The 12248-nt window shown below is 38.9% G+C and overlaps 2 long non-coding RNA genes across 5 annotated transcripts; one reads left to right on the top strand and one right to left on the bottom strand.

Moving 5' to 3' along the window:
• Positions 1-391: 391 nt before the first annotated feature.
• LOC134628947 (uncharacterized) lies at positions 392-4991 on the top strand. Of its 3 annotated transcripts, none has more exons than XR_010094032.1 (5): positions 392-712; positions 1830-1934; positions 2698-2852; positions 3285-3343; positions 4304-4991. It is a non-coding gene; the product is annotated as an uncharacterized LOC134628947 (long non-coding RNA). The 3 variants fall into 3 exon arrangements; XR_010094033.1 differs by having other exon boundaries at positions 1830-1941; positions 3288-3343; XR_010094031.1 differs by having other exon boundaries at positions 1830-1941.
• A 1796-nt stretch (positions 4992-6787) lies between these two features.
• On the bottom strand, positions 6788-11879 carry LOC134628948 (uncharacterized). 2 transcript variants are annotated; one of them, XR_010094034.1, is made up of 7 exons: positions 11674-11879; positions 9632-9825; positions 9060-9533; positions 8191-8352; positions 7814-7938; positions 7608-7709; positions 6788-7464 (listed from the first exon to the last, which is right to left on the bottom strand). It is a non-coding gene; the product is annotated as an uncharacterized LOC134628948 (long non-coding RNA). The 2 variants fall into 2 exon arrangements; XR_010094035.1 differs by having other exon boundaries at positions 9632-9820.
• Positions 11880-12248: the final 369 nt, after the last annotated feature.

Raw genomic sequence — 12248 nt, 5'->3', positions numbered from 1 at the left:
CGCAGTAGCCTTAAAATACTCATTATTCATTATTTGTCTTACTGGTGCCATTGAGGAATCAGCAGCTGCTACATGTTGTAACATGGTAGACTAATGTGCCTGTATTAATTCTGCTCCATATTATTGTGTGAAGTTGCACTGGGGAGTGGTTATGTGTGTGTCCAACACGTTCTCACTCCCAACTCGTCAAATGTGTGACGCATGGTCAGGCTCCCTCTGCTTCACTTGACGTGCAGGGTCCTCCTATTGAACACTATGCTGCTCCCTAATCGTTGTTTATTGACGACAAGAGATTTCCGCGGAAGAGCCTGTTGTTCGTATATTTATACATTTCCGAAATCACACTGTAGTGACGTGTACTGAACACAATATATTATATAATGTAAGCAACTACCTGAGAAACAGCAGATACAGCAGATAAATTAATTATAGGCCATTACTTTTGTATCGTTTATTGCATTTATGGAGGGAGAGGTGTATGCTGGGTAATGGCACAGCTAGCGACCGGGTGACTTTATTCACCCGCTTCGCCTGTTACCAGTCCATACAATGGGCGTTATTAGCAGAAATCAGTCCCATAGATGTGGGCATCCACCTGCTAGATTGTTCAGAAGGTTGTTATCATCCATCCAGATGGAGGATCACTAACAGGAGCGTGGAAGACTCCAGAATCCACTCTGGCTGGAATCCGGTGGATACAGCAGTGTTACAGGTAAGACCATTTAAACGGACAGCATTTATAGAATGACTATTAAAAGTCAGCGAGTGTCAATAATGTTAATGTGGTTATGTTAGTAATACACCGAGTGCTAATATAACAGCTTTAAGATGCATTTGTAGATATTATTACGTGTTTTACCGTCTTTATGGTGCTAGCTTAAAGTTACGGTGTAAACGTTAGCTTATATTGTAGTAAAGCTGTTACTGGTTAAACGATGTTGGGACAGAAATATTAGCTTCTGTGATGACTGATGAAGTTACTAGTTAATAAAGTTTCCAGTAAAGTGATTAATCGCAGCCACAGATTGACAGTAAATATCCAGATTAGCTTCAATGCATCTGTTATAAATATGTGCAAGATTCAGTGCTTCGTTTAAACTGTATGATACTTATACTGACCCAGGGTCAGTGTAAAATACAATCCTAGCTGTGTGAACAAAGCCTGGCTCCTTTAATCCTGCATGACAAACCTCAGGATGCAGGTTATTATTACTCTTTCCTGCTGGCAAACCTGTCACACCTGAGAGTCAGCTAGAAACTTACAGTGACGTGGAAAATCATGCAAAGACTGACAGACTCTGTAATACTGCAAATGATCAGTGACTCAGGTTAACACTAAACTTTAAACAGTACCTCTGTGTCTCTGTGTGTGCTGAACATCTAGGATTGAGTCAGGCTGCATTGACTGTGGGACTTTTCTGTGTTAAAAGCAGGCTCAGAAACATTTGAAGATTAAAATTTAGCATTATGGCTGCTGGTGGTTTGTAAAGCCTCTACTCAGCTGTATTTTTGTTACTAATTTATGTTTGTTGTTGTTTAACACAGATTTCAGAAGAGCAAAGATGAGCACTGTTGCTTAATCCTTAATAGTTTAACTGGATTGGAAATCAAAAAAATCCAGATTCTTCTTCCCCAGAAGTTTCATTTGTCAGTGTGGGACTGCTGAGTCACCTGAAGAACTCATTTCATTCTCCACGATGTTCATTTACAGAAATGTTTCACAGGAGCTGATTCCTCCCAAAGGATGAACTAGTGTGTTTCCATAGATGACCTCTGTATGAATGTACTTCTTAAATGAAGGCAAGTGTTTGTCCTGTTTTGTTCCTCAGGTACAGTACGTGATATTAAGGGCAGGCGGTCATCACTGGGGGAAGACAAGAAGCAGACGTACTTCCAAGAGGGAGCTGCAGTGAGGACACAGCCTGGTCATTGAGGTCAGAGGTCAGAATCTGAAACAGCTCAGGTTTATAATTTTTGGGGTTATAAAAAAAATTGAAATGTATTTATAGAGAAACCTTTAAATAATATTTCAAATAATAGTCATAATTATGATTATTATTAGAAATATCAAACATTTAAGTGGATTTTCTGTTACACGTATTGTCTTTGCCCTGCAATAACTGGCAGCCTGTCTTTGTCCTGTATCAGCTGGGATAGGCTTCATCATCCCGCGACCTTGAATTGGATACATGAATTGTATTGAATTGTATTCCAATTATGTAATCTGATCATTTACAAACTCAAGGTATCCAATCAAAATGTAAGCATTAATGGTAAAAATGGGAAAGCAGAAATAAGTGTGACATAAATGTAAATGTGTTAGCTGACATAGAGGACAGCTACATGTAGTCTGAAAAACCTTTGTTGTCAAGTTTGCAGGTCCATCAGCACGAGACATTCTTACATAGAAGAGACTGTTAAAGTCTCTAACTCAGTGAAGCATTATTGGTCCCGTCTGTTTGGATAAATATAGTAAGCTGATGTATGTCCATTTATTGACACATTTTCTCAAGTGCTTATCCAGTTCAGGATCACAGTGGAGCTGCAGCTGGATATGTTCAGTAAAGAAACCTTACAAAAGTTAACAATAAACCTGCATCTCTGTACGTTGTTGTCCACAGGATGAGAAAATCAAACTGGAAGACTGTGGAACATGTTAATAAATGTTTGTGTTTATCCCTGTGTCTTTCACATTAGGAGCTGAAAGGTTTACCTAATAGTTCCTGGTGAATCAAAGCAGAACCATAAAGGTTGCTGGACTGCATGATGGCCTTACCCCTGAGCAGTCATCCTGTTAAAGGAGGAACCAGTTAGAAGCTGTTTTCAAAGTAGCTGAGCAGATTTCATCTCAAGTAAGCTATTAACTGTTTGTTCATTTGTTCTGCCACTTAAAGAGCATTTAAGGACGTCTTTTGAGTGTGTAGTTGAATTAATTCTACTGGCTCTCATGGTCATTTGTGATTATGGACATATTTTTCATGTTTTCAACCATTTAGTAAATTTTATCTATTTAGTAATATCTGTCAGCTATAAAATGTAATATAAATCTAAAAATATCTAAATATCTCCTGCCCGTTATATTTTAATGATGTAAGACCAGACGTCTGTTATCGTGTTACATAAGCATTCCTCACATATCAATGAGATGCTGTACAGTACAATCCTACTGAGACAGCAGAGGGATAACGACGGCTATTTAACATCGTTGCACAACACATTCGAGCTGCATGATGCAGACAAAGTGACTAAATCATCTTTTTTGTGGTTTATTGTCTTCAAACCAGCAGACAAAGCCGATGGCAGAAGATGTTTGGAGAAGAACTTCAGGCCGTCTACTGACAAGGTATTTTTTTCTTGTTATCAAAAGACATTTGGAGTGACGACTTCTACAACTGGTTGTGCTGAAGTAAAGATTACAGTCTAAGAAGTCACAGTGTTGATTTTCAGCGCAAAGAGAAAATCTCACTTGTTTGAATTTATTTACAATCATAGTTTTATAAATTCTGACTGTAAACAGCTTTTACAGCTTTGATATTGTTTGACACTTGATATCAGGTGATGGGAATTAATTTAAAGGTTTCTATGTCCCAATGAGCCATTTACACTGACCAGTGTCAGTTTAACTGTAACACATTCATTATTTAGATCCAACATTTCTAAGAGAAAGAACTGAATGTAAAAATGGCAGCCCTCAGGCCAGGTTTAATTGATAGAGATATATGCATGCATTATGAAATTTATGTATCCCAGATCATTTTTATTCATCTAGTTCTGGCAGACCCACCCCTTCCTCCCAAGTTAACTGCAACCCAAAAGAACTAGTGGGGCTATTTACACACTCACAACCAGTGTGGGGTAAAAAGAGCCACCAAAAACCTGTCAGCCTGCACAGATACAGATGTGCTAGAAGCTATAAGAGTTAGAAGCTCTGCTTATGGAGAAACTTTCTAAGCCTAACAGAGGACAGGTACTCCTGCCCAAATAACATGATATAACCCCACATACAGCCCAGCCATAAAATGAACCAAGTCATTTAGTTAAAGACAGCATGGGACCAAATGCATGTAACCAGCCTGCACCAACCTGACATTTCTTCCTCCTGAATTAAATGAATGAATGGATGAAATTTAAATGACTACAAACCTAAAGCCACTAGTTCCCACACTGGAGTTCCCTGACACTGTGTTAACTGTACTGAGCTTGTATCAACAGTTGTAACAGGCTAAGCTACGTGAGACACTGCATTGAACGATTGTTTCTATCTTAATGGTTTCAGCTCATATGTTCTGCTTTTTCCTTTCAGTAGATCAAAGCAGCTCGTGCTCTTTCTGCTTCCATTTTAATGGCAAGAAGAAGAAGAAGAAGAAAACTTCAGCGAAGTGGCGTTCATGGTCTCAGTGGACAGCCACGGTCACACACTGCATGTGGTTTTAAAAGCAACATGTCTGTTCACCACAACAATCGAGATGTGTAATATCAGTGCACCTACGGTTTGTTCTTGAACATCAGTTCTGTTTTCTACTTTGACCACTTAGACCAAAAAAAGTGTTGTTTTCAGATTCTTTCTTTTAAATCTGTAAAGCACCTGCTCATTTTTTATTACAATTAGTTTCACATAAATAGTAGTGTTTCCTTTATGGTCTTTTAATGCTTACACTACACTGTACACGTCTACATTAGAGACATTTCTGTTACCTATTTATGAGACTGGGCTGCTTGACTACAATTTGGAAATGGATGCAAAATCACACGGATCGTGCTATTGTTTGTTTTTTAATATGATTCAATTCAATTCAATAAAACTTTATTGATCCTGAAGGTTGACCCCGAGGGAAATTTGGGTTAAGGCCAACACAGGACGTGTCTGACTAAGCACAGATTAATCTGATCCCATTTCTACCTGTCTCTACTGTTTCCACTGTAATTGTCAGGATATATATTTATTCCAGCTCTCATAGGGCAAAGGAATGACTCAGACGTGTCAAATGTTCTTTGACTTGATACACAATTTGAAGTTCACAATTTTCTTACAAATAAAACTATAATGACAAACATGAACAGCTGTGCTTATTTCTGAGACATGATTTTTTTGAATGTGTTCACATTTAGGCAGTGTGCATTTGTATGCTGAAACTGTAATGGTGAACCTGAGGTGATGGTCAACACAAGGCAAATATATATATAAATATAAAACAATATTGAAGTAATGTGTTTACCCTCTGCAGCGTGTGGACGCTGTGCACGCAATCACCTTATTCACTGTAGTAAACACGCTAGCTCACGTGACTGACTGTCTCCATGGTTACATCGTATATTATTAGCTATGCAAACAGCTTCCAAAGATACCGCCATAGCTCTCTGCAGCTGTAACACTTTCACGCTTTGCAAATCATTTCATGTTTTTGATAGTTATGAAGAAAGAATATGTTTTTAAAGTCATGCTAGGCTGTTGCTATGGTGGTTGCTGTGGACTAGGGTGGACCGCGCGTCCGATTCCTGTTATTAGCTGTCCGCGGTAGGAAGGCTGCGTTCCATTTAGAAGTAGCGCCAGTCTGCCGTAACTCGAACTCAAACCCCGTTTTGTTTTTTAATTAAAGGGCTTTTACAGCCGTTCATGACACACACGCACACACACATAAAGCGCTTTGCCTCACCATGAGAATGCAACTTTACTAAAACCTTTAAAGTATCTGATATAGGATAGAAAAATGAAGCAACCAGAGATTTAATGATGAAGACTCTGGGTTCTGTAGTTCACGTTTTACAGTCCTGAATGACTCACTGCACATCCAAATAATTTATTGAAGAGGAGTTTAGAATGCACTTTACATTAGGCTGTTGCTGTTTAATTTTTTACATTGTTACTGTGTTATGTCATGATAAGGTTCACCTGCTGGGGGTTTGATGGATCAGCTGGACAATACAGTCAAAGACAGACTTCATCCATCATATGCAAGAATCCTGGTTGGATTTTTGTTTTCACTCATATTTTTGAACCAAATATTGAAAACAACTGTGACAGACTGGATACCTGGTCAGGGTGTACATTACCTTTCACTCAAGCATCCCAGGACAGAGCCCTGCCCCACCATGAGCCTGGGTGGATACGTGGTTATAATATAAAATGACTGATACTGAATATGAATATTTCATGAAAATCAAATTATAATATGAATTCCTAGGTGTTTGTTATATCCAGCAAGAGATTGATTACATATGTCTGAATTGCTAACCCTAACCCTAGCTCAACAGACCACAATGCCCTGGACTGTCACTATTATTACATGCTGTGAACATAAGTAGCTTTGATCACAGTTTATGTTGTAAAAGAGAAGGAATATTGAAAAAAAGATCAACATTGTGATATTATCTCTTCCAAACTGACCAGAAACATGCTTGTCATACTCTCACAGCACAGGATCAGACTCACTGTGCATGACGGCTCAGGCCAATAATGTTTGTTAGATTGTCAGTTGTTTAGTATACTTCTGTACAGTTAGGGTCACCATCTCTATTTCAGTATAATTAATATGCAGAAAACACTAAAAGTTGATTGTCTTCCAATATTCTAGCATAATTAAAAAACTTTGACTTTGTAAGTACATATTGTTACAGTCCTAATGCCAATATGATTCTTCATAACTCCTGCTTTGAAATACTGAACTTTAAAATTGACCTGATGAAAGATAATTTACAGTGGCACAGTGTCAGGATAATTCTGACTATAAGATCACTATATCAATCTGAATCCTTCTGAAATGTGCTGTGAATGAATGCTGATGCAATTCACTGTGGGAAAGCTGTTAATAAAATGAATCTGTGACACATGCAACACATTCACAGAGGAAGAGGACACAAAGGGAGGACACGCAGAGGCTGTGTTAAAGTCAGAAATCCAAATCTTTAGTCAAAAACAGGCGGCAGTTACAAACAGGAAGACAAGCAGTCCATCAAACCGTCTACAGGGTCAAACACACAGAGAATTCAAACAGCAGTAAAAAATAACGCAATAAAAGGCAATAACAGGAAGCAGCGCAGTATATTCACTGAATTATCATCAATTACAAAAGAGAAAAACGACGATTTCTAAGGATTATTTTCTAAATGTAGGTAGAGTGTGGCTGCAAAGATGGAAACATGCAGAATGTAAACTGTGTGAGTTTGGTGAACTTTGTTAGTAACAAATGAGGTAAAAAAAACAAAAAACAAAACAGACAAAACACAGAAAGAGGCTCTCAGTATTCATTAATAATTAGAAAGCATCTAAACATTCTGGTCGTGGATTTTTACAGTCTTAGTTCTGCTCGCTGTCATCATTATAATCATCATGATCAATGGCGAGGTCCTGAGGTGGGCGGGGCCGTCTCTGGTGATGTCACCATGAAGGAACAGCATCTGGCATGTGTTGTTGAAACATCCCAGTACACTGGTTTAGTTTCTTCTCCAGCTGTTTGACATTTGACACTTCAACATTAAGGGGAAGAAGAAGAAACAGTGTTAGGTCAGGTGACCACATGGTTTCTAAAAAAAACTGAGAGGAAGTAACCAGGCCGTTAGAAATGGATGGCATATGTATAGAGTTGCTGTAGTTAGGTAACTCTACTTACCAAAAGCAAAGCTGCTGAATGTTGCAGGAACATGCTCATGTCTGGTGATCATTCAGTGCTGCTCCGGCAGGTTGGACAGTCCAAGACTGATATCCTGCCCATCTGAGAGTTTGAAAACACACATGCAAAGATTTAATTGTATTACAGTCAAAGTTGGATGTTCGTTTTTGTCCTTTAAAAATGTTTGTGTATTTGAAAGCACTAACATTTAAGGATGACTCGGATCATCTCTCTCTAAGAGTATCTCCTTTAAAGGGGAGACAAGTGTATCCACTGATCCACGTCACTTTACCTGGATGATGACTCCTCTCTCCCTCACCCAGAAACACTCCTAAAATAACCAAGTAAATAAATAATACTGAAGATTTACTCACAACATTACAAAAACAGCAAAAACATCTCCCTTTGATTCCATTTCTCCATTCCTGCTGAACATCAGGCAACAAATATCCCAGTAAATCACAGTAAAATGTAAAGCACATATTTTCTCTGCTTTGTCTAACCTCTGCAGAGCCTCTGTCAAGAAAAACATATCTGTAAGCATAAAACAAATATACATTTCATAACACGTCACTGGACAAACCTCGGTCAGTTGATTTCCTCTGTGCAGTGCAGACGAGCATCAGTCAGCAAGTCAAGGTGGTGAGATGGACTGGTGCTCTTTGTGACTCTGCTAGTTCTTCTGAGGAAACACCACCTTCTCTCCACACCGTCACCATCTGTGAGCACAAACGGCCGCTCTGCTCTGCCAGCATGTAGTAAATCACATATCACACACAAGGGTGAAGAAACATTAGAGCTCAACTTTGGATACTTTAGATCTAAACAGATCAAAGTAGCTCTTAGTTTCAGCAATCAGACAAACAATGATACCAAACTGATTCTGTATGAATACGATATGGCATTTTCAATACAGATGTCAAATTAATGTATTAAAACTAATACAGATATATGTATATATATTTTTGATAAATTAGTTTGCTAAATTAGAATATATATATATTTTTTTTCATTTAACAATTGCAACTGAAAGAAATTAAATATTGAACAAAAATATATTGTCACATTCTTCATTCTCAAATACAAATTTCACAAAGTAAATTTTTGATTAACAGAAAAAATATGAATTACAAAAAATAATTGTATATTATTAAAATATTATGCAACCGTGACCAAAGTCAGAATTGTCATTACAGTACTGTGGACTTAATGCTTGGGTAATAGTGATAAACTTCAGGGGAGATCATGATGACAGAAAACTGTAAACAACACTCTGAAGTCTGAAGCTTCTTTTCTTGTTTCTGTGACCTCAGCACGCTGACAGACTTGAAGTTGCTAAAGATTTTAAAAAGTGATAATTATAGGGAAGAAACTTCTCTTTTTCATCCGTTTAATCAAACATTTGATGCCTCAGCTGTCTCAGTCCTATAGCATTCTGCAACTACAACTAACCTGAGGAGGCTTGGATTTGGCTGCAGGTGCCCCTGTACATCCTTCTCAGCAGCACACATGTGGGTACCATTTAATCATACTTCTTCCTGAGCTTTGCTTCATCACAAGACTAAAGGTGGCATTCAGTGTCACAGTCTTATCATCATCCAATTGGAGAAGAAACATTTACGGTCATCCTGGTTTTGTTTTCTGATCCTGCAAAAAGACTGAGGACAACAAAGCCCAGAGAACACGAGATACACAACATCCAACATTCAGACTCAACAGCCTCCATAAATGAAGAGCACCAGGTTGGTCCAGTTATACTAGATATAAGCATACTTCACATTACTGTGTATGAATAATAATCAAGAGACAAACTTTGAAGATGTGGAGCATGATGTCCCATCATCAGTCTGTAAACAAACATCCACCAGGCTTCTTTGTTGGCAGAGGTGATGATTCTCCCATCAGGGATCAGTAGCGTGTATTAACCTGTGGTATAAGCAGCAGTCAGTGAAATATTACTGTTTCAGATAAGAAATCTAGCACATAAAAGCCAGGGTGGGAGGGATCTGTGCAAACTGACTTACCTCTGCGAGTGTGAGGCTGTTCCTCCAGCTTCAACAAAAATCTGACTCTCCAGTCACAGACAAACAAAAAACTCCAGCTGGGAGATAGAAAACGCTGCCTGGGTCTTGCTGGATGTTGCTGGTCAGAGTCTCACATTAGCAGAGTGCTGCTTGGTCCCACTGACCCATGTGGACAGCGACTGTGGAGAACTGTTCTGGAAAATGGAAAAGAGAATTAAAATGACAAAAAGCCAAACAGGATTTCCACAAAGACTCTCTTAGAATCAGCAATCAAAAAATCATTGGTTCATATTACAATTAAATATGACCAGGCTCCTTAAATGTAAGCAGTTAAGATCTGATTTGATTTACATCCTTCACACAGCGCATTTGTCCAGGCTGTCAGGTAAACATAGAGTTAATCTCAGGTAACATGACTCACAGTAGAGATTCAGTAAGAAAGATTGCCAGCTCTAATATTATTACCACACCAACAGCTCAGATTTCTAGAAGTATTTAAACAAATGTCAGTCTATCCATTCATTTTCTTCTGAATATTCAATTCATGCTCACAGTGGGAGGGTGGGGGGTATCGTGGAAGTTTGTAAATAAAGTCTGCAACACAGAAAGAGCTGTGATCAAGCTATTTATTACTGCGCGCAGGAGAGCCAACACACATCAAACATCACAGTTCACAGTCATGTCAGCTCTGCCACAGAAGTCGTGCTCCTACTCCTTTATGCATTCCAAGGAAGAGGGAGGAAGTTACAAACTGATCCTACCACACTTCACGCGCCTCACTATGAAACCTAACGGATCAATGGTTAAGCTGTTTTGTGCCCTTGGCGTTATCAGCACCTGTAGTTGTTTTCTCAAACTGCTGATGCTGAAGTAAGTTCATCTAGTTTTAGAAACTTTCACTGAACAGTCTATAACAGTATCACAACTAAGCATATGCATAAGCACTTAAATACTTTAAATGAGAATAATAGAAAATTTCTATTACAGGAGCCAGAGCCTGTCCCAGTAGTCACAGGTAGAGCACACCTGGACAGGTACCAGTCTGTCAGAGAACTAACAGAGAGACAGACATCAGAGTAACAAATCTATTTAAAATTAATGTAAGTTTGCTGCAGCTGTATGTATGAACATGTGTTTCTGTGCTCACAGTCCACCTCTCAGGAACCTGCAGTTCATTTTTAGTCTACTTTAAACAGACCTCACAAAAGGCTGATGTGGCTAGGTCAGTAGTCTGATTTAAGTACGATACCTTTGGCCAGGGATTAATCTGGTACATCGCTTCACTGCAGTCTTACATATTATCCCCACACCTGAATAAAAAATATTGATATTTACAAATAACAGATTCAGCTGATGCAGCCTGACTCAATCCTAGATGTTCAGCACACACAGAGACACAGAGGTACTGTTTAAAGTTTAGTGTTAACCTGAGTCACTGATCATTTACAGTATTACAGAGTCTGGCAGTCTTTGCATGATTTTCCACGTCACTGTAAGTTTCTAGCTGACTCTCAGGTGTGACAGGTGTGCCAGCAGGAAAGAGTAATAAGAACCTGCATCCTGAGGTTTGTCATGCAGGATTAAAAGAGCCAGGCTTTGTTCACACAGCTAGGGTTGCATTTTACACTGACCCTGGGTCAGTATAAGTATCATACAGTTTAAACTAAGCACTGAAACTTGCACATATTCATTAGAGATGCATTGAAGCTAATCTGGATATTTACTGTCAATCTGTGGCTGCGATTAATCACTTTACTGGAAACTTTATTAACTAGTAACTTCATCAGTAATGACAGAAGCTAATATTTCTGTCCTAACATCGTTTAAACAGTAACAGCTTTACTACAATATAAGCTAACGTTTACACCGTAACTTTAAGCTAGCACCATAAAGACGGTAAAACACGTAATAATATCTACAAATGCATCTTAAAGCTGTTATATTAGCACTCGGTGTATTACTAACATAACCACATTAACATATTGACACTCGCTGACTTTTAATAGTCATTCTATAAATGCTGCCCGTTTAAATGGTCTTACCTGTAACACTGCTGTATCCACCGGATTCCAGCCAGAGTGGATTCTGGAGTCTTCCACGCTCCTGTTAGTGATCCTCCATCTGGATGGATGATAACAACCTTCTGAACAATCTAGCAGGTGGATGGCCCATATCGATGGGACTGATTTCTGCTAATAACGCCCATTGTATGGACTGGTAACAGCCGAAGCGGGTGAATAAAGTCACCCAGTCGCTAGCTGTGCCATTACCCAGCATACACCTCTCCCTCCATAAATGCAATAAACGATACAAAAGTAATAGCCTATAATTAATTCATCTGCTGTATCTGCTGTTTCTCAGGTAGTTGCTTACATTATATAATATATTGTGTTCAGTACACGTCACTACAGTGTGATTTCGGAAATGTATAAATATACGAACAACAGGCTCTTCCGCGGAAATCTCTTGTCGTCAATAAACAACGATTAGGGAGCAGCATAGTGTTCAATAGGAGGACCCTGCACGTCAAGTGAAGCAGAGGGAGCCTGACCATGCGTCACACATTTGACGAGTTGGGAGTGAGAACGTGTTGGACACACACATAACCACTCCCCAG

This window comes from Pelmatolapia mariae, linkage group LG6, assembly GCF_036321145.2.
Source record: "Pelmatolapia mariae isolate MD_Pm_ZW linkage group LG6, Pm_UMD_F_2, whole genome shotgun sequence".
Classification (NCBI taxonomy): Eukaryota; Metazoa; Chordata; class Actinopteri; order Cichliformes; family Cichlidae; genus Pelmatolapia; species Pelmatolapia mariae.
Note: the sequence above shows the minus strand (reverse complement) of the source record. Positions and strands in the feature narration are given on the sequence as shown.